The sequence below is a fragment of the Lissotriton helveticus genome, chromosome 8 (assembly GCF_964261635.1).
Source record: "Lissotriton helveticus chromosome 8, aLisHel1.1, whole genome shotgun sequence".
In the NCBI taxonomy this organism is placed as follows: Eukaryota; Metazoa; Chordata; class Amphibia; order Caudata; family Salamandridae; genus Lissotriton; species Lissotriton helveticus.
Window position 1 is genome coordinate 861,275,766 of NC_136069.1, and position 25,758 is coordinate 861,301,523.

Genomic DNA, 25,758 nt, shown 5'->3' on the forward strand with positions numbered 1-25,758 from the left:
GGAGTAGGTACCCCACCTCAGAACCGTTCCCCAAAACCCACTTACCCTGACAAGAGTCAGCAGCCAAAAGTGGTCCGGTGCTATGAGTGAGGAGAGGTCGGACACTACAAGGGAGATCCCCAGTGTCGTAAACGACCCCCTTCCCCCACTGGTGGCAAGAGTCCCGGGGTGGGTAGTATAGCGCTTGGGTTGGAGCTGCCCCTAGATAGGGAAGGGGAGTGCACAGGCCTGACCCTGGTTTCACTCGGGGATAAGGAGATGGTCCCAGTGACGCCCTTACCATCAAATACTGCTAAGTACCAGCAGAGGGTGAAGGTCAATGGGGAGGAGGTGGACGCTCTGAGGGACACAGGAGCCAGCATGACCACCGTAGTGAGGCGGCTAATGTCCCCTGAGCAGGTTGTTTCTGATGTGTACCATCCGGCCGTGTTGGCTGACGGCAGAATGAGCTACTATCCCGTGGCTCAAGTTCCCTTTGAATGGGGAATAGTGTCAGGCCCGTTGAGAGTTGCGATCAGCCCTGCCTTGCCTGTGGACTGTCTGCTCGGTAATGACCTCGAACATACCGCCTGGAAGGAAGTGGAGTTTAAGGCCCACACTGAGATGCTGAGATTACCAGGGTGGACGTGCGTAGTCACGCGGTCCACGGCTGCCCGGCAAGAAGCTCAACCCGGGTTAGAGCCTGAAACAACGGCCCAACCCTCTGTCGGTCCAGAGGAGAGTGTTGTGGAGGACACACCCCGTGTGATGGATGGGGAGCCCGCGGAGGTAACCCCGGAGTCCGTGGAGGTGGATGTCGTTCCCGTGGGGGATTTGCCGACCCTTGCCGAGTGGCACGTGGAAGGGGGTCCTACCCGGGAGGAATTCTGTCGGGCGCAGAAGGAGTGCCCCACGCTTGAAGGCATGCGGCAACAGGCTGAAGCCCAAGTGGTGAACAAGGAGACCGGCAACTACCACGTGTATTGGGAGGATGGCCTCCTGTACAGTGAGCCAAGGGTTCCGGTGCATGGATCCTCGAGGGCCTTAGTGGTCCCCCAGTGCTACCGAGCCTTTTTGATGGAACTGGCACATGAGATACCTCTAGCCGGACACCTGGGCCAGGACAAGACCTTTGCAAGGCTTGTCCCACACTTTTATTGGCCTAGGATGAGAGTTGCCTCTGACACCTATTGCAAGACCTGCAAGACTTGCCAGGCCAGTGGCAAGACTGGGACCAAATTGAAGGCCCCATTGGAACCACTCCCAGTGGTCGGGACCCCTTTCGAGTGGATCTGTATTGACATCGTTGAGCTGTTGGACCCTCCGACCTCTGCGGGACATCGGTTCATTCTGGTGTTAGTGGACCACGCCACTCGGTACCCGGAGGCCATCCCTCTGAGGACCGTTACTGCACCTGTGGTGGCGCGGGCCCTGATGGGGATATTCACCCGAGTGGGATTCCCCAAGGTCGTGGTGTCGGACAGGGGCACAAATTTCATGTCGGCCTACATGCAGGCCATGTGGAAGGAGTGCGGAGTGACCTATCGGTTCTCCACTCCTTACCACCCCCAGACTAACGGGCTCGTGGAGCGCTTCAACAAGACCTTGAAGGGGATGATCCGGAGTCTGCCAGAAGACCTGAGGCGGAAATGGGACATCCTCCTCCCTTGCTTGCTGTTCTCGTACCGCGAGGTACCCCAGAAGGGAGTCGGATTCAGACCCTTCGAATTGCTCTATGGTCACCCCGTTAGGGGACCCCCTAGTCTGGTCAAGGAGAGTTGGGAGAAGACTTCGAAGAAGCTTCCCCATGATGTTGTCAGCTACATGCTGGCATTCCGCAGCCAGATGGCTAAGTGTGGAAGGAAGCCTCAGACAATCTGGAGGCTAGCCAAGCCGTCATGAAGGAGTGGTATGACCACAACGCTCGGACGGTGGAGTTGGACACTGGACGGAAGGTGTGGGTCATGGAGCCTGGGGAGCTTAGTGCCCTTCAGGACCGGTGGACTGGTCCATACGAGATTGTGGAGCGTAAAGGCCAGACCACCTATGTCGTGGACTTAAAGACCCCCCGACAGCCCCACCGGGTGCTCCACGTCAACCGCCTGAAGCCTCATCATGAGCGTTCGGAGCTTGCTCTCCTCATGGTAACGGATGGAAGCGAGGAGGAGGAAAGTGAGCCTCTCCCTGACCTTCTAGCGGCTCAGAAGAAGGATGGTTCAGTAGAGGGAGTTGTCCTCTATCCATCCTTGACCCCAGAACAACAGAGGGACTGCCGCCAGGTTTTGGCTCAGCATGCCTCGTTGTTCTCCCTCACGCCTGGAATTACGCATCTGTGTACCCATGATGTGGACACAGGGGACAGTCCGCCAGTGAAAACCAAGTCTTACCGGCTGTCCGACAAAGTAAAGAACAGCATCCAGGGTGAGGTGACCAAGATGCTGGAGCTGGAAGTAATCGAGCCCTCCAGCAGCCCGTGGGCTAGTCCTGTCATTTTAGTGCCAAAAGCGGCCCCACCAGGCGCCACACCAGAACTTCGGTTCTGTGTGGATTATCGGGGGTTGAATTCTGTCACCAAGACAGATGCTCACCCGATCCCACAGGCAGACGAGCTGATTGACCGGCTGGGAGCAGCCAAGTACCTCAGCACCATCGACTTGACATCAGGGTACTGGTAGATTGCCATGGCCGATGGAGCAAAGGAGAAGACAGCGTTCTCCACCCCCGAGGGTCACTTCCAATTACGAGTGATGCCCTTCGGGCTCAAGAATGCTCCGGCCACCTTCCAGCGGTTGGTGAACCAGGTATTATCTGGCCTAGAGTCCTTCTCAGCAGCTTACCTGGATGCCATAGCTGTCTTCAGTAGCACCTCGGAGGACCATCTGCAGCATCTCCAGGAGGTGCTGCGGGCGTTACAACGGGCTGGCTTGACCATCAAAGCTAGCAAGAGCCAGATTGGACAGGGCTCTGTCGTGTACCTGGAACACTTGGTGGGCGGAGGTAAGGTGCAACCCCTCCATGCCAAGATTGAGACCATCATGGCCTGGGAGCCCCCCAAAACTCAGACTGAGGCCTGAGCTTTCCTCTTCCTCACTGGCTATTACCGCAGATTCCTCAAGGGGTATGGTACCATCGTGACCCCCTTGACCGAGTTGACGTCCAAAAAGCAGCCCTGTCAGGTCATCTGGACGGCTGCTTGCCAAGAGGCATTTGAAACACTGAAGCGCGCGATGTGCACCGCTCCGGTGCAGGCCACTCCGGACTTCCAAAAAGAATTCATCGTGCAGACGGATACCTCAGAGCATGGCTTAGGCGCCGTGCTGTCGCAACTCAACGATGATGGTCAAGACCAACCTGTGGCCTTCATCTCCAGAAGACTCCTTCCTTGGGAACGGCGATGGAGTACCATCGAGCGAGAAGCCTTTGCTGTGGTCTGGGCTTTGAAGAAGTTGAGGCCATATCTCTTAGGCTCTCACTTCCTGGTTCAAACCGACCACCGACCCCTTCGCTGGCACATGCAAATGAGAGGCGAAAACCCAAAGTTGCTAAGGTGGTCCATTTCCCTACAGGGGATGGACTTTAGGGTGGAACATCGGCCCGGAGCTGACCACGCCAATGCTGACGGTCTCTCCCGGTTTTTCCACCTTAGTGACGAGAACTCCCTAGAGGTTGGGTAGTTCTCCCCACTTTCAGCTGGGGGGGACGCATGTTAGACCTGTCAGCCCTAGGGTGGTCTTTCCCTGTGAATTGTTTGCCCTGGCCTCATTTTTTCCACCTATTTTTTGTTGGCCCTTAGGTCTTCGGGCACCTTTTCACAGCTAACCTGTGTTAGGGTGCAGGTGCTCTCTACTTTCAACATGGCTGCCACTGGCCCCTGCTACTGCAGCGTGGTCTTTTTAGTGTAGCACCCTAGTTGCCAGGAGCAGGCTGGGTCCGCATACAATGTTGCAATGCCAGCCACCCAGCCCCTGTCCATAGTTAGAGTGGGGAAGTTCCTGGAACCTTCCAGAAAGAAGGCGGACCTGATTTTTCCCGCCTTAGAGAGTGGTCACCTGACCTGGGCATATATAAGCCAGGGAGGGAACTTTTTCCAGTCAGTTGGGGGGCATCACTGACCTGGGGAACCCACGCAGGAGTTTTAGGCGGGAGGGCCTAGTGAGGAACCTATGCTACTGGGAGTGACAGGATCTAGGTGCTGCCTCTTAAGCTGGATGAGGTGTCCAAAGCTAGCCCCCTGATCTGGCCCAGTGGTAGGGAACCCCAGGGCCCATCTGCAGTGACTGAGGAGAAATTCTTCAAGCCCTCAACTCATCACCCCCCCCCCTCTTCAACTTCAAGAAACAAGCAACTAAGGGCGCAGAACCATCCAAGCGCCAAGAAACCTGCTTCCTGAGACCAGGTACTGGACTGAGCTGCCCTGCGCATCCCCTGCCTTCAGCTGGGTCTACCTGTCTCCCCCTGTCTGAACTGTGTGACAAGCGCTATAAATTGTCCCCATCCTGCCTGCAGTTCTGACTGACTAACTTGTGGAGCGCTGTAATCTGCCCTCCTGCCCAGTGCTGTGTCAGAGGCTGCCTGCCCTGTCAGGGATCGTCGAAATTGCCTCCCTGTCCTGCCAGCACCTAGCGCTGAGAAGCGCCCCCAAGCGCTGTGCCTGCCTGCCTGAGGAGGCCCCACATCACTGCGGCATCAGCGCCGCCCCCGCGACGCCTTTGAGGCGCTGCCGGCCTGCCCTGGGGCTGCCTGCCTGCGCGCTGTGTCCAGCGCCGTGTTCGACCCCCTCGGCGGCCCTCGATGCCAGGAGAGGGCCGCCGCATTGAATCTGTCAGGCCGCGCTAGGCCTGAAGCCTGCCTGTCCCCAGTCGCGGGAGCGCCGCCGCGTCATCGGCCGCGCCCCCGCCCGATCCTCGTAGCCATTGGCTGCCCAGAACCAGCCCTTCTTCCGAGGGCCGGCACCCGGAGAAGAATTAGCTTGCCGTGGAGGGGAGGCCGAGGACCTGAGGAGCCCCCTCCACTGTGCCCCGCGAACCCCCAAAGAGCCTTGAGCCCCGAGGGCTCGACCTGCCTCGCCCCCAGCGCTGGTGCCCTAGCGAAGTACCTGCACCGCGCTGCGGCAAGAGAGGCTCCGGGAGGGACGGAGCCCCTCCCGTCTGCACAACATCTCCACAAGGGCCCCGGAGGGCCGAAGAAGTGAGGTAACCCCCTGGGGAGGAGGGCGGTAGGCCGAGTGAGGCCCGAGGTCGCCCCTCCCCCGGGGTTAACTGTGACTGGGCCCTGTTGGCCCCTTTCTGAATGTGCCTCGGTTTATTGTTTTGCCTACATATTTACAAGCCTGAATTATTCTTCGTGAACCATATTTACAAGCCTGAATTATTCTTCGTGAACCATATTTACAAGCCTGAAAGGGTTAGATTGAACCATGTTTACAAGCCTGTTAATTGAGAGGGAGAGTCACTTCACTGTACTGAATTTTCTTGCAGAGGTGGACTTCCATAACATTCTGATGATCTGATCTAGGTCGCAGCCGACCCGTATTCACAAGAAGAAAGGCTTGTCGAAGATGACTAAAGGCTGTGTTCTTTGAAGTTCTTTGTTAGACTGATAAGTACTTGCTGATATGTTTTATTCCTTTCTAGGAAAAGCGTCCATGAGAGGTTTGATGTGCTATTTAGATGCATTATAATTATCGCTTCTTGTAGGATCCTCCAGGTTTATACCATTTCCCCTTTGCCTGTCAAAGAGTCTGATGCGACAGGCGGGGTCAGTTAATGTTTCATTGCATAGATGAGCTGGCTGTAGTTTAATGAAAAGCTTTACTGAAATGTTTACTCTTCACAGGAAATGCAACCTGCACGTGATTCCTGAAATGTCTTAATGAAATGTTTATCTGAAATGCGAATGAATTACCAATGCCTTGCTCTAATTGAAAGCCTATATAAAAGATCTTGATTTTTCAAATACAACATCTGGTGTGGTCTCCCTTATTGCGCCACTGTGTGTTTCATTGGATGTGTGTGTTAAGTGGCTGCTTTACACAAAAGCCCCTGGCCACCTTCCTGCTCGAGCCATGCTACCCCCTGGAGAACTGGCGGTCCCAGTTCTTACATAGGTCCTCCACGGTATGGTTTCCTAGCAGAGTACCCTTTTAGCTCTCATGAATTGGAACTTGGTTCTGATAGTCTGGTCAGAGCTGGTGACGTCGACTTCAATGATGCCTTTCAGAGGCAGCAGTTCAGTGCCTCCATATGTGTAGATTCTTGCTTGGTTGGGAGTGAGCGTGGGACGAGAATTCAGTTTTTCGTATTGCATGTGTTAGTCCATAACATTCACTGATGTCCAGGTATCTATCAAGGCTAGCACATGGATGTCCTTCACATGTACCGTGCACATGGGTGGGGGTCGTCTCTCTCAGCCAGAGCATCAGACGAAGGAGATAACAAAGACATTATCATCATCAAGGTGGGCGGTGACCCCTTGAGAGGGTGTCAGAAGGCTCCGGAACTCTTCGCAGAGGTAGTATCGCTGCAAGTCCCAATCGCCCTCCTACTGGTGCCTCCGCTTCTAAGAGCCGAGAACACCGGCCAGGGGGAAAAGGGGAAGTGGAAGAGAGAAGAGAAACCTCGAAAATCGCTGGCACCTGTTCTGGCTGCGGACGGTTACTGTGTCTGCTGTTCGCCCAATGGAAGGTGCCTAATACACATAAGAGGGAGAGAATAAACAACAACAACCCACCTCTACTGCTGATACTCTATGTGAAATACTTAAAGCTTATCCTACCAGTGGTTCTCTAGGCTATGCTTCTCTTCTGGTTGAATGAGATTCTGTGGAGGCTTCCTGACTACAAAATAAGGGAGATTTACATCACACAATATTCCTATTTAGGCAGTTCTAATAACCTAGTATCCTTATAGCCCATTACCTGAAAGACCTCCACTCCTGCTTTAAATGGGGCTCTTTTCTATGCAGGATAGCTTGTTTGAACAGTTCTCTTTGCAGCAAAGCCAGTCACAATTCCTTCGGTGCGCGCAAAAAGGTTCTGGGGAAGGTACAGAGGGGGAAGGGAAAAAATAGGGAAAGCGCAAAGAAGGGAACAAGGGCCAAAGTACGCTGCTTCAAATAACTGTACTGCAGTCTTACTGTAAGGCTTCCAACTACGCCACTGCCGCTGCTTGCAAACCTTGTGGTCCAGTAATATGAAATAGTTCCTGGAAGGGACAGACGAATTATCCTCTCACTGCTGTCTTCACAAACTTGCTACAGCTGCGGTCTTCAGAGCTTGCCACTGCTGCTGCTTGAACTCGACGTTCTAAAAAGAAGGGAACTTCACTATTCTGTCGAAATTAGCCTGCACTCTAAATACTAGGAAACACTCTCTAAACTAATGGGGAAATATGTAGCCAAACCGGCGGAATTCGAACTCCCGTTATGAATTGTTGACGCGGAGCTCAACGACCGGCTGCTTACTCAGCTGCTGTCCGTGTTGAAGTGCGCAGTACGGAGCTCGCGCTCCCAGCAGGTCAACTAGAATGCTCAGCGCTTCAGGAATTCAGAGCGGCTCAAAACGTCAGCCATCATAAGGGGAGCATTCCTACAGGAAATAACATGAACCAGGGCTACTACTATACACGAATATTATTTACAATTACGGGCGACTTTCTAAGTCTGCCAGGGGAACCAGACATTCACCCTTCTTGGTTTTACCACTACTCGAGCCCTCTTTGACCTGGCAGGAATACTGGTGGCGGCAACATGAAGGGTCCTGACAATTCGTAGGTTCCTGACAGTACCCCCTCTTAATGACCGATTCATCGGTCCTGGTTTGGATGGTTTTTGTGCATGGAATCTTTTAATCAACTGTGGAGCATGAAAATGAGACTCCGGTTCCCAAGACCTGTCTTCCGGGCCATAACCTTTCCAGTCCACTAAATAATGGAGTTTTCCTTTCTTAAATTTGGAATCTAAAATGTCCTTGACTTCATATTCTGCCTGGCCCTGAATGTCCAAGGGATCTGGGGGTTTATTTAGGCGCATCTTTGGCTTGGTCTTCTTCAACAAAGACACATGAAAGACTGGCTGGATGGCTATTTTAGGTGGCAGCTTTAATTTCACAGTCACTGGACCCAAGACCTTCTCTACCGGGTAAGGACCTACAAATCTAAGCTGAAACTTCCTATTACCCTTTAAATGAAGATTCTTAGTGGATAACCAAACCAGATCACCTTCTCTGTAACGTGGAGCAGCCTGTCTATGCCTATCAGCACATTTCTTGTATGAGGTTTTGGCTTTGATTAGATTTTGCTCTGCTGATTTGTGAAGGGAGTCCATATTAGATACTAAATCTTTCACTGCGGGTACTTCCAAATCCTCTTTGTTTACAAAGGGATTAGGATGGCGACCAGAGTTCAAGTAAAATGGCGAGTAACTGGTAGAGAAACTCCTAGCGTTGTTACATGCGAACTCAGCCATCCATAACCGATCAGACCAATCACCACCCTGATCGATGAGAAACAAACGGAGATATTGCTCAATCTCCTGATTGATTCTCTCCGTCTGGCCATCGGATTCCGGATGATAACTAGTGGACAATCTACTCTCCACTCCCAACCCCTTCAGGTAAGCCCGCCAAAAATGGGAGATAAACTGAGGGCCCCTATCTGACACCACTATCTTAGGGACTCCATGCAACTTCACTATAATTTCACTAAATACTCAGGCTAACTCTGGAGCAGTAGGAATGCCAGACAATGGGATAAAGTGGCTCATCTTACTGAAAGTATCCGCAATCACCAGAATGGTATCAAAACCTTTACTAATAGGCAAATCTACAATTAGATCCATAGAGATGGTGTGCCAAGGATGGGTAGGCGTGGGAAGTGGTTGCAGTAACCCCTGGGGAGACTGTTGACTAGGTTTACCTCGTGCACAAAGCTCACAAGACTTCACGCACTCTTTAACATGAGAGGACAACCCAGGCCACCAAAAATAGCACTTTACCAAATCCAGAGTTTTGGAAATTCCCTTGTGGCCCGCTAAGGGGTGATCATGACAATGCCGCAAAGCCTTCTGTTGAAGAGATGGTGTAGGAAGATATAACGCTTCTTTAAAGTAAGATAAATGTTGATGGCAACGTCTTCCATCTTCCATCCAGACCCATTTCTGAATTTCTTCTTGAGTCAAACTTCTCCGAACCTCTTCTTGAAAGTTGTCAATGGAGAGAGTGCAAATTATCTTGGACTCCGGAATGATATGTTGAGGCTCCACCGAATGTTCACTGTCCATAGTATTCAAACGGGACAAAGCGTCCGCTTTCCCGTTTTTTGTACCGGGACGATAAGTGATTACAAAATCAAAATCCGCGAAGTACAAGGACCAGCGCAGTTGCCGCGGTGTGAGGGTCTTGGCTGTCTTTAGGAACTGAAGGTTTTTATGATCGGAAAATACTGTAACGGTGTGTCTAGCTCCCAACAAGTAATATCTCCAATCCTCGAAAGCGTCTTTTACTGCCAATAGTTCATTTTCCGTATTGGTGTAATTTAATTCAGCCGGATGTAACTTCCTGGAACGATAGGCAACCAGATGTAATTACCCCGTCTTGGGATGACGTTGGGAAAGGACACCTCCTATTGCCTGATCCAAAGCGTCTGCTTCGATGTAAAAAGGTTCCATCGGGTCAGCGTGTAGCAGGATTGGAGAAGATACGAACCTCTTCTTCAGATCACAAAAAGCCCCTTCCGCCTCACTAGTCCACTCGAACCTGACTCCTTTCTTCAACAGACGAGTTAGAGAAGAAATTAACTGAGAAAATCCCTGGATAAAACGTCTGTAGAAGTTGGCAAAACCCAAAAACCTCTGAATCTCCTAGATGTTATGTGGAGTTGGCCAACTCTCCACTGCTAACACTTTTCCAGGGTCCATGGTGATGCCTTGTGAGGAGATGACAAACCCCAAGAATTCTACTTTGTTCACATGAAAAACGCATTTTTCCAGCTTGACAAATAAATGATGAGCCTGAAGTCTTTCTAACACCAATCTTACATGCTTCGGATGCTCCTGTGTATTCTTGGAGTAGATCAAAATGTCATCCAGATAGATGATAGCGATGTTATCAATTAGGTCACCCATGACATCATTTATGAAGTGTTGAAACACCGCGGGGGCATTACACAACCCGAAGGGCATCACACAATATTCGAAAAGACCAAATTTTGTCCGAAAAGCTGTTTTCCACTCATGCCCTTCCTTCATTCGAATAAGGTGATAGACACCCCGCAAATCCAATTTGGTGAAGATCTGAGCTTCTTTAATATGATCTAATAAGACAGAAATCAAAGGCAAAGAGTATCAGTTTTTTATGGTTACCTGGTTCAGGGCCCGGTAGTTGATACAAGTTCTTAGACTTCCCTCCTGTTTCTTAGGAATAAAAAATAAAGGAGAGGATACCGGTGACTCGGAAGGTCTGATGAAACCATTTGCGAGGTAACGATCCAGATATCCTTTCAAATGCTCATTCTCTGCCTCTGTCAAAGCATAAATCCGACTACATGGGAGGACTGCCCCTGGCTCCAAGTCTATAGTGCAATCATACGACTGATGTGGTGGTAACAACTCGGCCTCTTGTTCACTAAAGACAGCTGCAAGGTCTCGATACTCCGTAGGAATCTCTCCTGAAGAAATAACTCCAATCGACTGTCCTCCAAATGACAGCAAAGAAGCTTGTGAATGTTCTTTGAAAACTTCCTGTGGACCAAAACAATGTTCTAGACAGAATCTAGACTGCATCTTGACAGTTCTGTTCTCCCAATCGATGATTGGATTATGGGTGGTTAACCACGGTAACCCCAGAATCAGCTGAAACTGAGGTGCGTCAATCAAGTTGAACTGTAAGGTTTCCCAATGGCCGTCAGACTGAATCAAGGTTAATTCTTCTGTGTGACAAGTGATTGGCTCTGAGGTCAAATTTGGACCGTCCACGGCACGAACTGGTTCCTGTCTTTCCTTTCGAATGGCTTGAATTCCCATATGACGAGCGTATTTAATGTCGCAAAAATTGCCAGTAGCCCCAGAATCTAACATAATGGCCACTCCATTAAGCTGATGCTCCCTGGACTTTAAGGTCATATGAAGGATTACATGTGGAGTCATAGTCTGTAAGGTGTTGAGAATCAAATGAGGTTCTGGAGCCGACTTATCCTCCTTCACCATCAGAGCGACTCCTCTTACTGATGGCTCGTCTCGTTTCCCTTAAACTGAGTTTTGGGTCGTTTAGTGCATTCTTTCACAAAATGACCGGCCCCACCACAATACAAACACAACTTCTTCTGACGTCGAGACTCCTTCTCTTCCTTACTAAGCGGCCCTCTGACTGCTCCTATTTGCATGGGTTCTACCTCATTAAGATTTCCTACTCCTTTCTCAGTTCGAGTCCGATCAAAACGAGGGAAGGTAGATTTCCAATCTTTCTTCTTCTCACCCTTGCGTTCAGATTGGCGGAAATCCACTTCTAATACCAAATCCACCAAAGCAGACAACTCGGTCGGTCGATTAGGAACTTGAGCTAAAGTGTCTTTGATTTCGTCTCTCAACCCACGGTAAAACAATGCCGCTCTTTTTTCTTCTGGCCAGTTAGTTTCCAAAATAAGTTTGTTGAATGGAGTGAGATAAGAGATTAAATCCTTGGATCCTTGACGTAACTCCAGCAGCTCATTATCATTGGCCTGGGAGATCCTTCTCCTGTCAAATATCCTAAGAAACTCACTCTTAAAGCGAGCAAAATCACACAGTATAGGATCATCTTCACTGATTAAAGGCATTGCCCAATTGGCAGCATCTCCACCCAAATATGAAAGAATAAAGGCCACTCTAGACTGAGCATCAGGGAAAAGTGTGGGCCGACACATAAAATGGAGTGAGCACTGGGTTAAAAAAAGTTGGGCCTTTTGAGGATCCCCTGTGAATCTTTCTGGAGCTGCTAGCGGAATTAAGGGAGAGACTGAATGAATCACCTGAGCTACAGTTTTAGGGTCAGGGCTTGCGCTGGCACTACTGGTACTAGGAGCAGAGGTACTCTGAACTGGATTTCCCAAAGCTAACCCCTCTACTTTCTGAGCTAACATCCTAGTCTCTTGACGAGACGCCACTAGTTCCTGCTGCAAACTTTTATTGTCTTCCCGTACTGCACCTATCTCTCTTTGAATTCCCTCTAGAATATCTCCCAGGGCCTTCAAATTCATTCCTTCCGCCATACTACCCGGGCGAAGTAAATACGTGGGCACTTCAAACTGTCAGAAGGCTCTGGAACACTTCGCAGAGGTAGTATCGCTGCAAGACCCAATCGCCCTCCGACTAGTGCCTCCGCTTCTAAGAGCCGAGAACACGGCCAGGGGGAAAAGGGGAAGTGGAAGAGAGAAGAGAAACCTGGAAAATCGCTGGCACCTGTTCTGGCTGCGGACGGTTACTGTGTCTGCTGTTCGCCCAATGGAAGGTGCCTAATACACATAAGAGGGAGAGAATAAACAACAACAACCCACCTCTACTGCTGATACTCTATGTGAAATACTTAAAGCTTATCCTACCAGTGGTTCTCTAGGCTATGCTTCTCTTCTGGTTGAATGAGATTCTGTGGAGGCTTCCTGACTACAAAATAAGGGAGATTTACATCTCACAATATTCCTATTTAGGCAGTTCTAATAACCTAGTATCCTTATAGCCCATTACCTGAAAGACCTCCACTACTGCTTTACATGGGGTTCTTTTCTATGCAGGATAGCTTGTTTGAACAGTTCTCTTTGCAGCAAAGCCAGTCACAATTCCTTCGGTGCGCGCAAAAAGGTTCTGGGGAAGGTACAGAGGGGGAAGGGAAAAAATAGGGAAAGCGCAAAGAAGGGAACAAGGGCCAAAGTACGCTGCTTCAAATAACTGCACTGCAGTCTTACTGTAAGGCTTCCAACTACGCCACTGCCGCTGCTTGCAAACCTTGTGGTCCAGTAATATGAAATAGTTCCTGGAAGGGACAGACGAATTATCTTCTCACTGCTGTCTTCACAAACTTGCCACAGCTGCGGTCTTCAGAGCTTGCCACTGCTGCTGCTTGAACTCGACGTTCTCCAAAGAAGTCAACTTCACTATTCTGTTGAAATTAGCCTGCACTCTAAATACTAGGAAACGCTCTCTAAACTAACGGGGAAATATGTAGCCAAACCGGCGGAATTGGAACTCCCGTCATGAATTGTTGACGCGGAGCTCAACGACCGGCTGCTTACTCAGCTGCTGTCCGTGTTGAAGTGCGCAGTACGGAGCGCTCCCAACAGGTCAACTAGAATGCTCACCGCTTCAGGAATTCAGAGCGGCTCAAAACGTCAGCCATCATAAGGGGAGCATTCCTACAGGAAATAACATGAACCAGGGCTACTACTGTACACGAATATTATTTACAATTACGGGCGACTTCCTAATTCTGCCAGGGGAACCAGACATTCACTCTTCTTGGTGTCACCACTACTCGAACCCTCTTTGACCTGGCAGGAATACTGGTGGCGGAAACATGAAGGGTCCTGACAATTCGTAGGTTCCTGACAGAGGGGGACAGTCGCCACCTTCCACCCCGACAAATGCTTGCATAATGGTTGATCCTTCAACACTTAGAACAGGTCACTCCTTTTGCTTGGCATGCTTCTGACGGTTTGTAAATAAAGCCACAGTAGCCACAGTTCTCATGCTGCTTACTCGGGATCCTCGAGGCCATGATTGCCGCGGGCACCTTTGCACCACACCTATCCTCTCCATTATACGGGGTGCTCGCGGGGCTGAGGGAGAGGGGTAGTTCTGACATGAGCAGTTTCCATCTCCTCTGCTCAGCTGTTCGGCAGTTTATGAGATCATGAGAGGATCACAATATCGTCCAAGGATAACCTAGGCTGAAGGGGTATGCGACGGCAGAGTGCAACAGATTTGCACCCGTGGATGATTTGCACATGTATTTCTTCATGTTGGTCATCGGCTATGCACATATGTGCAAGCTTCCACAATCTGGCATAAAAATATCCGCTGACTCCGTGTCTGCCTGCTTTGCTTGGCGCAGTTTGAAGCGCTCGTATTTGGGATTCAATGGTGGGTCGATGTGCCTGTTAAGGGTGGCTATTGCGGCGTCGTAGTCATTTTCCTTTCCAGTATTTGGCAGCGTCTCAAACAGTTCGTAGAGCTCATCACCCTCGAAGTGCAACAGCAGCGAGCATTTCACAGCACCATTCATCTCTATGATGCTGCAAAAATAGTGATTTATTTGTCTGAGCCACAGCCTCCACTGAGGGGCAGCCATTGCGAGGCCAGCCAACTGGCTATAAGGAGGCAGAGGAGTGACAGAAGCATGTGTGTAGGGTGTAGGGGGTGCGGGACATTCTTTCACTTCTGGCAGTCTAGCCAGGCACAATTTCTACCCCTCAGGGAAAAATAGGAAGTTTGCTGCAGGGTGGGGGACATGCAGGGAGTTCAGGGTAAACCACAGTTCCTTGTGCCGGAGGAAAATTCTTGGCACCAACCATATGCTGCTGGGTCACGCCACATGCCGGCCTCCTGGTATGCTGCTGCCCGTGAGCTCATTCTTGGGCCGGTGGAGGAGTAAGGGTGGGCCAGTGCAGCCAAAGCAAGCAGGACTTACTGCGAGGCCTGGGCATGCGTGGGCAACAGGATTTGCCCATTACCACAGGAACACCAAGGCACAGCTGCCAAGTATAATCCAGGCGATGGCCACACCCACCCGTGCAGCATGACCATGGCAAGGACTGAACGAAGTGCCAGCCACGACTGTGCAGAGAGCTACTGTACACCCAGGAACACCAGTTTGATGCACCCGGAGCAAGGTGCAGGCAAGCAGGCACCTGGAGACTTCCAGATGGCAGGGTGCTGTGGCAGTGAAGAGCAAGTGAGTCCAGCACGGGAGCTGGAGGTGGGGGTGTCGTTGGCCCCACGTAGGTAGTGGCACAGGAGCAAGGGTTGCAGAAATGTAAAGAGAGGGGTCAGTCCCCCTCATCGCCAGTGTGATGTAGGCACTGTGACAGGCCAGCTAGGCATCTCAGGGTCACAGAATGACTGGAGGTACACACACTACTTGGTACTTCTAGACTGAGTCCACGAGTGACCTTACATCCTTTTTTTTTTACCCTCAGGCCGAGTACGGCTCAAGGGTTGCAATGGATTCATTTAGTCATAGAGGTTGGGTGGATCTCTACAACAACTATCCACTTTTCTGGTACCCCTGTAATGATTTTGCTGAGCTGCAAGTTTTTTCCCCAAGAGTAGACAGGGCTTGCTACTTGTTGCCATCCACAAAAAGTGATCATATAAAAGCCCAGCCAGTTACCGTCTAAAAGCTCTCCTAGTCCTAGTCCTAGGAAAATAATATGTGAATCTCTTGCTTAGAGATCTGAAGCAATGGGAGGGTAATAAACATCTGATTCTGTCCTTCTAGACCGGGTTTCAAAAAGAATACAATATAAATGATAATTTGTTTGCCTTAGCAATCTTGGTAGACAAAGCAATGAAAGAAAAGGGAAGAACATTGTGTGCAGTTTTATGGCTTTGCTACCACATAAGACATTGTAAATCGAGGTAAACCATGGGCAAAAAAATGAAACGGGAAATCCCACTCCTTTTTTTGAGAGCAATAATAAGCTTACATTCCAGCACATGTGTCAATACATAATATCGAAGCACACTATATTGAAACACAAACATATCAGAAAATAAATATTGTTAACAAAAATATTGCCTTCCTATATTTAACTTATAAAACCACAAATATCGAGAACACAAACATCGATGTTAATAATATAGATTTGTACTTGTATCAAAAAACAAATATCGGAAACAAAAATATTGTTACCTTTAAAAAAACATGTAAAAAATATCATCTCACACAATACCGACTACAATATCACCAAAATATTTACTTTATCAAAAATAAACATAAAAACTACTTTTTCTGTTAAATAATTTAAATAATAACTAAGCATTAAACAATATATACAAAACTTTGAATAAAAAAAACTACATCACCAAAATAATCATAATTCACCACAATAAACTCTATAATAGTTACATAACAATAAATGCTAACAAAATATTTACATAAACCACAAACATTTTACAATATAAATATTAATAAATATTTATATATACATAAAATAATATTTAAAAGTGTTGTCAAACATATTAAACATTATAAATCAAACTTAAATTAAATTTTTTTATCGAATTACATAACTGTAAGTTAAGTTATAAGGGTCTTATTTAAATCTTGGCAGTCCTGCCGCCATCTTGTTGTGGAGGAGACCCCAAGTACTCCGTCAAGCTAATGTCTACCCACCATATTTTGATGTTGCAGCTAGAGACAGAAGACCAAGGCGGCGGCGGTGTTCTCTGCTGGCTCACACTACTTTGTCGCCGTCATGCCAGGGGGGTGTTGCTGAGCTGATTGACATTTTCCCGTTATGCTGGCGGTATCCAGGCTTACAGAGTCCTGACCGAGTGAGGTTCATGGGGCATGGAGACAGGTTAGTACAACTTATTCATAAGTAGATTCACATATGTTTCATGTTTGCATGCAATGATATGTAGGCAATGTGGTATGCTCTTTCTTTGTGTTACATATTGAATGCCACACATACACAACACAAGCCTACAGCAATCGTCAACACACATTACATAGGACAATAATATAAGTAGCTTACTTGAGATATCAGCACCAACAGAGTCATTTGGTGCCATACTGGAGTCAGAGCAGCAAAGGAGGGACCTTAGCAATGAGGAAAAAAACAGAAACAGAAGAGGAAAACAGGAAATAGTGTAGGTTTTACATATTTTCCTTCAATACTGCCAACTTGAGCCTGGAAGTCTTCCCTCCACAGTTGCCTCAGGGGGAAGGCACATTGTTTTCAACATGGTGGGACTCTAGGAACTGCAGCGACCTTCCCTTCAGTAACCGACAAACATCTAAATCAAGAGGGCAGACCGCCAAGGCGGGGGTTGGGAAGACTGAAGTAAAAGCGACAGCGGGACCAGTCTCACCAAGATCTAATTCAGGCCCTAAAATTAAACTAACAAATAAAATCAAACTATTAACAATATAATCACACAAACAATTAGATCAACAATATAAAAGGCACACCCATTCTATCAACGTAATACTGCAAAAGCAAAGAAGGCTGCAAGACAAGGAAATTCTGCCAGATTTTCTGACCGGATCCTAAAAAAGAAATATACACATCTCAACAACCACCTTGCAAAGCAAGCAAAATATATTTAAACTAAAACTTACTTGTAAAATAATATTAAAATTGTAAAATAGCAAATACTCTATCTCCATCTATCTCTATCTTTAATTCTATCTCTCTACATATACTTATGAAACGAAAATACTACAACTTCGAGAAAGTGCTAACCTGCTCAATAAACAACATTAAGGACTAACCAGAAAAAGATATAAAAAGTATATGTAAAATATAACAAAATATAAACTCACCCCAAGGTCAATTCAAATAAAACTTACAACTTCACCCTTTGCAAACTACCAACTAATACACATTTAAAATGAAACTGACACTTTTTTCCTTCCAAAAGAAAAGAAAGCACGTGCTCCACAATAAAACACCCCAACAGAAAAGCTGCACAAAAGTGTGAAACATCTAAATAGAATATACATGAAAGAATAAATAATAAAAGTAGTTTCATATTTTTATTTGTTAATAACAAACTTATGAACATTTTAAAATTTTAAATATTCAAACTATTATGCTATTTGCAGACTCAATAACAAAAAGAGTGAGATACATAAAATCTCAGAAAATCAATTCATAAGTCACAGTAAAGATAATATTATAATTAATGTAAGGGAATACAACCACCCCCAAAGGTGACAGAAAAAGAAGTAATGGAGGTATTGTAGGATAATAGAGAGACAATCCCTATCTTCCAAGGAACCCACAACCAAAATCCTAAAAGATATACTCCTAAACGTCCCTGAATGCATCCATGCCGACAACCACCTACATCCACTTTAAAATTTAATTGCATGAACTAAAAAAGCCTCTCCTGCCCTTGGTGCCTTCTGCACCAAGTTATAGAAATAACTGAACACCATAAAATTACTCATAATGAGGAGCGATTTCCCTTATATGAGAATCTAAACTACGTAGATGAATCCCAATATTTTCTACAACAGATTACTTACTAAAACTAAGCCATAGTCAAACCTGGATGATGGATAGGACCTGTCTGAAACCATTCACTCTGATATACATCATACATGGTGAATGTCAAACATAAATAGCCCTTTTATTTATGCCCTACCACCAAATAAACAAAGAAGCACCTCCTACGAGTTCTTAAACCACATTAGACTTAAAACTATTAACTACTACCCACATGATGGTACTGGAGTCAGTGGTCGCCGACCTCCTGAACTGGTACATGGGAGTTTACGTGCTAAACTTGGACCGGTCTCAGCTCAAGCTTGGGATCTGGGGGACTGCCTGCATGCCTTGTTCTTTTGCAGCCGGAGCCGTCAGCCCACAGTCCACAGCCTACAGCTAATCACTGCACCAGGAGGCGCTTCAAGGTCGGGAGTGGGCTCCCGCAGCGTCGGTCCCACTGTTTAGCTGCCTGTATGCCTTGTTCTTTTGCGGTCAGAGACGGAAGTCCACAGTCCACAACCTGCGGCCAATCACTGCGCCAGGAGGCGCTTCAAGATCGGGAGCGGGCTCCCGCAGCCCGGGTCCCGCTGTTTAGCTGCCTGCTTGCCTTGTTTCTTTTGCAGCCAGAGCTGCCAGCCCACAGTCCACAACCTGCAGCCAATCACTGCATCAGGAGGCGCTTCAAGATTGGGAGCGGGCTCCCGCAGTGCAGGCCGCGCCCAGGCCGGGCCAAGGGTGGGCCCGTCCTTGACCGTCTGTGACTGGAGGAGGCCGGGCTGGACCCACTCTCCTTATTCTTCTAGTGGAGACATCAATTTGGAACTGTTTGGATTCTTTCTGGCATGATTCTGTTCTTGCCCGTTGCAGCGGTAACAGCGGATGCATGATCGCTGAGGTAGGGGGTTGCCTAATTGTGTTAGATCATATCTGCATAACATTTTTCCTGTGGATTGTGCTGGGGCTTGCTCTTTGAAGTGGTTGTTGGGACCAGGAGCACGTATTTACACTCTTTGGGAGTTCCTGTAGATTTGTGGTGTTGCTTCTTTGCCCATTTGATAAGTGTCTCTGACATTGCGAATATTTGAAAACTCCGATCTTTTGATCCTTCTTTTGAGCACTCCACATTGATCGCCTACAAGTATGGGTAGGCATAAAATAGCAGCAGTTGAAAAACCTGCGATTGGGACCTCTGCAGTGACTACTATGGACTTATTTTTGCTGTGGGCGGCAGCTGTGATTGACAAAGAAATTGAAGTTGTTAATCGACGTTTATCTAGGCCACCCATTGCCGCACCACACCCTTAGCACTCTGATATACTTGTGCCCCTGACTAATGTTGCAAATGACCACCTGAGCCAGTGTAATATTAATGGTCTTGATGTGGTAGATAAGGATAGTATTAGTCCCCCCAGCGATTTAAATGTTCCCTCTTTGCCCTCGCCCCTTTCCACGGCAGTTATAATAAGTAACCCTGGGCGTAGTACTACGCTACGCTCGCGGAGCGTGCGTAGTTTGCGCTACTATGACCTACATGAATTGCACATAGCACAGCGCAAAAACACGCAGCGGGCATTTTTTGCTTGCTGGCTATCCTCAACGTCAAGTTGACCACCGTGAGCGAACAAAATCAACATCCTGGCGAGACTTTTACCTCGTTCGCCATCAGCAACATCAAGTTGCCGATCGCAAACGTGGAAAATAAACCTCCTGGCGAGATTCTCAAAGTGGGGAGGTAAGGTTTCTCATTGCGAGTGGTCGCGTATGCTCGCGACCTCTCGCAATGAGAAACTACCATTCCGCGTTGAGAAAGCTGCCGCTCGAGTACAAATCTACTCGAGCTGCAGAAAACGACAGCTTGCACTGTGCAAGATGCCGTTTACAATTATTGCACAGTGCGGACAAGCATCCGGCACTGCGCAATCAGTGCAAACAGCATTTCCCTACTGCACTACACTGTTTGCGTAGCTACACGTAGCATGCGTAGTGCGAAGTGCACTTCGTGTAGCTACCCCTAGCGCTACTACGCAAACTATGCCTGGGGTAAATAATAAGTAACAAATCAGGCATCGAGGCGTCAGCGAATCAGGGGATCAGAGTATATATAGTACCAGCCCACAAGTATTTGGGATCTTCATTAACAACGGGGGTAGGAAACCTATCTTTGGCCGAGGGGGAGCATCAAGAATGGGAGGGGAACTAAAAGGAAATCTCAAGTGATGGGGGAAAGTCAAGAGATCTAGACCTAACTTGCCGCCCAAATCCACAAAAGTCTTTCACTCAATGCCCTTTGCTGATATGGCGGGTCCACTGGACTCTTTCCTAGCATTGATGACGAATCAGTTTGACTCAAAGTTGGGCCCGATATTCAGTCACTTAGCTGCTATTGAAAAAAGTTTAAAGGCCCCCAAATGTGGTGACTCATCCTCACTATTGGGAGGGACCGGGGTTCAAAAGCCAATGTAGTGTGCAGCTACCCACTTTGATTAGCCCACCTAAAATCATTAGGGGTCAGTCACTGCCTCAGTTTCACTCACAGTCATACCACCCTGGGGCAAGTAACTGCAAGCTATGTAGCAGACACGCAAGGGGATAGCCAAAGTTCCAATAGGGCTGCAACGACATTAGGGGAAATTCATAACCACACCAGGGTTAGTTTGCCAAATCAGGTTCAGTCAGAGTCGGTTCCCCGAAGAGATCTAACTAGAAGGCCGTCAGGTAGTCAGCCCCATGGGGATGGGGATCTCCTGCCTTAGCAGTTACCGATCATTCACTTACCACTAGCATCTACTCCCTATATAGTGGTATTAGGGAACATGCCAACTCTTCCTCAGGACTCCAGGGAGAATTTTTGTCAGTTGAAAAATAAAGTCTTACACTGGTTTTCGATTAATACCTCAATGGGGACTAGGCTGGAGAAAACATTCAATATGGTACGAAGAGTTAGCTGAATAGGGAGTGTTGTGTATCAATTTAGATTCCAAATGTATTTTCTCGATTGGTTTCGGTCCTCCACGCCGTATCCTGGTGGTATACAGACCGTACCACGAGGATTTAAAGCCCTGGCCCAGCCCAGGCACTCCCGGCCGCTGACGGGGGCAGACGGGCCCGCCCTTGGCACCGCGGGATGCCTGCTCGTTCTTTGAGTCGCCTCCTGGTGCAGCGATGATGCGATCTACATGCGTCGCCCAGCACCCGCTGGGAAGTGTATTCCTCAGAGCTGTTCCAATCACGGCGTGGCCCGGTGGCAAATGAGCGTGTAAACCATTCCCCTCATGGCTGGAGTGGAGTCAGGAATGGTGAAGGAAGAAGCCGTTCCCCTCACGGCGTGGCCCGATGGCAAGTGAACGTGTAAGTCATTCCCCTCACGAGTGGAGTCAGGAATGGTGAAGGAAGAAGCCGTTCCCTTCACGGTTGTGGCTGCACTCACTATGCTCACTATTGTGTGTGGCCTCTGACAGATTTCTCAGCAGCCTACTTGTTGATCCCCCTTGAGAGGGTTAAATCCTATCTCCCTTGGTTCACCCAGCCACCGTCTTGTGTCAAGCCTTGGCTCGTCCTTTCAGTTGTTGATTTAGGACTGGCCACTTAAGATCGTACAGTTTTGCCCCTTCACCAGCCCAGCGCACATTAATATTGCCTCTTCAGGCCCACAACAGGCGGGTCTCACTCCAGGGCCCCTGTGGATTTATGTCTACAGCCTGTTTTTATCTCTTTATCATGTCGGGCCTGCCTTTTTACATTGAAGTCCCTGCTGTAGTTTGCACTACAGCCTCATTCTATGTCCCGCGGTGGGGATGCCAGGAATGCAGTCTCTACTCTCCCCCTGCGGCAGCAGCAGGCACGGCCTCCAGCCCGAGCCCTACAACGCACACAGGACAGCGGCAGCAACGGGCAGCAACCACCGCGAGCCCACAGCGCCCAACACAACTAGGCCCCCGGGCCGCACAGGCACAGCTCGGCAGTCTCATACAGGACAATGGGCACAGTCCTCAACACTCGCGGCACAACCAGGTAGGCTTCTATCTTGCACCAAGTATTTGGCAGTGTGAGAAGGCCGCCGCTGGATCTCTCTGCAGCAGTCTCTGTGTGTGTACAGGCAGGCCACACGTCTTCACGGGCACTCCACAAAGCCGGCTACAACCACTCAGTGCGATTACCAGACTGTACAGCACAATACTCCGACTTGCAGGTTAGTGTGCGCTCCACTGAGGTGCTGTGGCAATGTCTCAGCAGGCCCAGCCCTTCCAAACTTGCAGCCAGGCCGGAGACACCTCTTAGGATTCTGCAGTATGCTCAGGCGCCTTGCAGTTTTCCGCGCGGCAGCCGGTTCCTGCCTCTGTAGCAAGAGTGTACCTCTCTTTATCAGCAGGTTTGGGCTCCCAGGGCTTTAGGATGTTGAAGGATTACTTTGCGCTGGCAGAGCCCTCTCAAAGAGCCACTCTCTCTCTCACATAATGAGCGTAATAAAACTGTGTTGTGGTGCACTCCAGTGTAGCGAGTGTGGCTGGGCCAACACCACTGTATAGTAGATAGGAGCTTCAAAAGCATGTTATGCCTATCACCTAAATACCAAGCATTATGACTCATGTATTCCAAAAATCTGAAATGACAATGATAGCTCTTTTCATATCAGGTATCAGCTGTGGAGGTGGGCCTCAGCCAGGCCTAGCAGTGCTGGAGTAGTGGCAGACAGAACTTGTCGAGCAGGAGCCACTTCCTCTACAACCCAAGTTATCACTGCCATAGTGACCAAAGTGACAATAAACCCAGTAATGCACATTACCTTCTTATCACAGATTCTTGCAGCAGTTGATGTTTTCTCTTTAGGCATATTTATCTTGTTGTCAAAGTAACAAAAATCGTTGGAGCTCTAAAGTCCTGGGCAGCCGTTGGTTTCTTCACTGAGGGTTAAGATGGTGTTACTGCCCCAAAAGATCCCCCCCTCTTCAGCTCAGTCTCTCACTAACCCAGGATGGTTGCTCAACCAGTTTTTTTTGACACGTTTCTTTCGGGCGTCGCAGTTGGTATCGAGATACACCAGGGATCGTGTGGTCCGGGAAGACTTCCGCAGGTTCTTCAGGTGATGTGACTTGGCCTTTCTCCGTATCCAAGATGTTTCGATGGTCGATCAAGGCAGTAGGTTACAGAAGGGTAGACAGCACCTTCTTGTAATGGGTGGAATGCACTCAGTTCCTCCTGTTCGTCATTCGAATTGCAGTTCTCGTCGCAAGGAGTACTTGCTCTGGGCCGCGCCACCTGGGATCCAAGCTGTTCGACCTCTGGAAGGATCGGACCATTACCTGGTCCCCAGGCCGGAGTCCAGAACTCTCACCTACTGGCCTGTCAGGAAGAGCTTCTCAAACCTGTTGATTAATAGAAATCAAGCTGTCTGTCAACTGTGATAGGTAGTCACTCATCAAGACACATGGTACATCATGTATGGGGCGTGGCTTAGGAATTCCCCAAATATTCCTAGGTCTTCCAAATACCACCTCATATGGTGTAAGACCAGATTGTGAATGTGGCACTGATCTAATGGACAACAATGCCAAAGGTAATGCATCAGGCCATTTCAAGGATGTGGAAGCCTGTATTTTAGCTAGCTTCAACTTGAGAGTAGCATTGTATATCTCCACTAGCCCTGCTGATTGTGGATGAAGGCAGCATGAAACTTCTGCTTAATCCCTAATCCTTTCAGGGCATATCCAACAACTTGCCCAATAAAATGGGGTCCATTAACACTCCATAAAAGTTTGCAAACACCGAATCTAGGGAAGAATTCTTTCAGAAGCACTTTTGCTGTAGTAAGAGCTGTATTATCCTTCGTAGGGTATGCCTCTATCCACTTACTGAAGGCACATACCACTACTAGAACATACTTCAGATTATTACAGCGCAAATGAGTATGTTCCTGTCCCAGTGCATGATGGGAACAGGGCAAACCAAACTACCAAGCAAATTCTTATACTGGGAAGGAAACAAGCTTCCGGGGACCGGTTTCTGGCATCACAGCCTTCTTCGGCCCGGCTTGCTTGAATCCTGATGGTGCAATGAGCAAGGGACTCACGTCTGTTCCTGTCCCAGTCCATGATCTCCAAGAGATCATGGACTGGGACAGGAACAGACTAATTTGCATATAGCCAGGTTCTGAGCTGGGATGGTGCAGTGAGCTAAAAAACGGTGATGGATTAAAACCATGATCTCTTGACTTGGTATGAGTATTCTGCATCATTCAGAAACTCTGTCCATCACCACCCCCCTTTTCCAAAATCGGTTTTATCCACACTATGTGTGGGAGGTTATACTCAGACGTGAGTCCCTTGCTCATTGCACCATCAGGATTCAAGCAAGCCGGGCCGAAGAAGGCTGTGATGCCAGAAACCGGTCCCCGGAAGCTTGTTTCCTTCCCAGTATAAGAATTGGCTTGGTAGTTTGGTTTGCCCTGTTCCTATCATGCACTGGGACAGGAACAGACTAATTTGCATATAGCCAGGTTCTGAGCTGGGATGGTGCAGTGAGCTAAAAAACGGTGATGGATTAAAACCATGATCTCTTGACTTGGTAAGAGTATTCTGCATCATTCAGAAACTCTGTCCATCACCACCCCCCTTTTCCAAAATCGGTTTTATCCACACTATGTGTGGGAGGGTATACTCAGACGTGAGTCCCTTGCTCATTGCACCATCAGGATTCAAGCAAGCCGGGCCGAAGAAGGCTGTGATGCCAGAAACCGGTCCCCGGAAGCTTGTTTCCTTGCCAGTATAAGAATTGGCTTGGTAGTTTGGTTTGCCCTGTTCCCATCATGCACTGGGACAGGAACAGACTAATTTGCATATAGCCAGGTTCTGAGCTGGGATGGTGCAGTGAGCTAAAAAACGGTGATGGATTAAAACCATGATATCTTGACTTGGTAAGAGTATTCTGCATCATTCAGAAACTCTGTCCATCACCACCCCCTTTTCCAAAAAAGGAAGGAAAGCAATGACAGTATTCCGTCTGAAGGATTGTTTGAGATACCCATTTAGAATCGCTAAATGTCAGCATATCAGCAGCCAACAAGATGTCATCGACATACTGTATAAGAGCCACCCCAGTCTGCACAGGAAAAGAATCAAGTTGTCTTTTCCATACTTGGCTGTAAATACTAGGACACTCTGTATGCCCTGGGGGAACTCTACGGAATCAAAATGATTGATTATTCAAAGTGAAGCCGAACTAATATCGGCTATCAGGAGGAATAGGGATTGAGAAGAAAGCATTCTTCAAATCAATCATGGTAAAGGTAGAAGCAGTCGGAGGAACCAAAGTAAGAAGTGTTGTGATGTCAGAGACTACCGGGTATTGTGGCACTACAATCTTGTTAACCTCTCGTAAATGAATGATAAACCTGTAGATCTTAGTATCAGTATCTTTCTTCAAAATAGGAAGCATAGGGCTATTGCAAAGATTGTAAGGGACTTCTTCCACGACCCCCACTTCAATCAGATCATGAACAATGCGCACAGTACCTCTTCACCTTCTCGAGAAAATTTATATTGAGGTAATCGTTCCAATGAAGCTCCCTCCTTGACATAAATGTGCACTGGTGGAATAACCA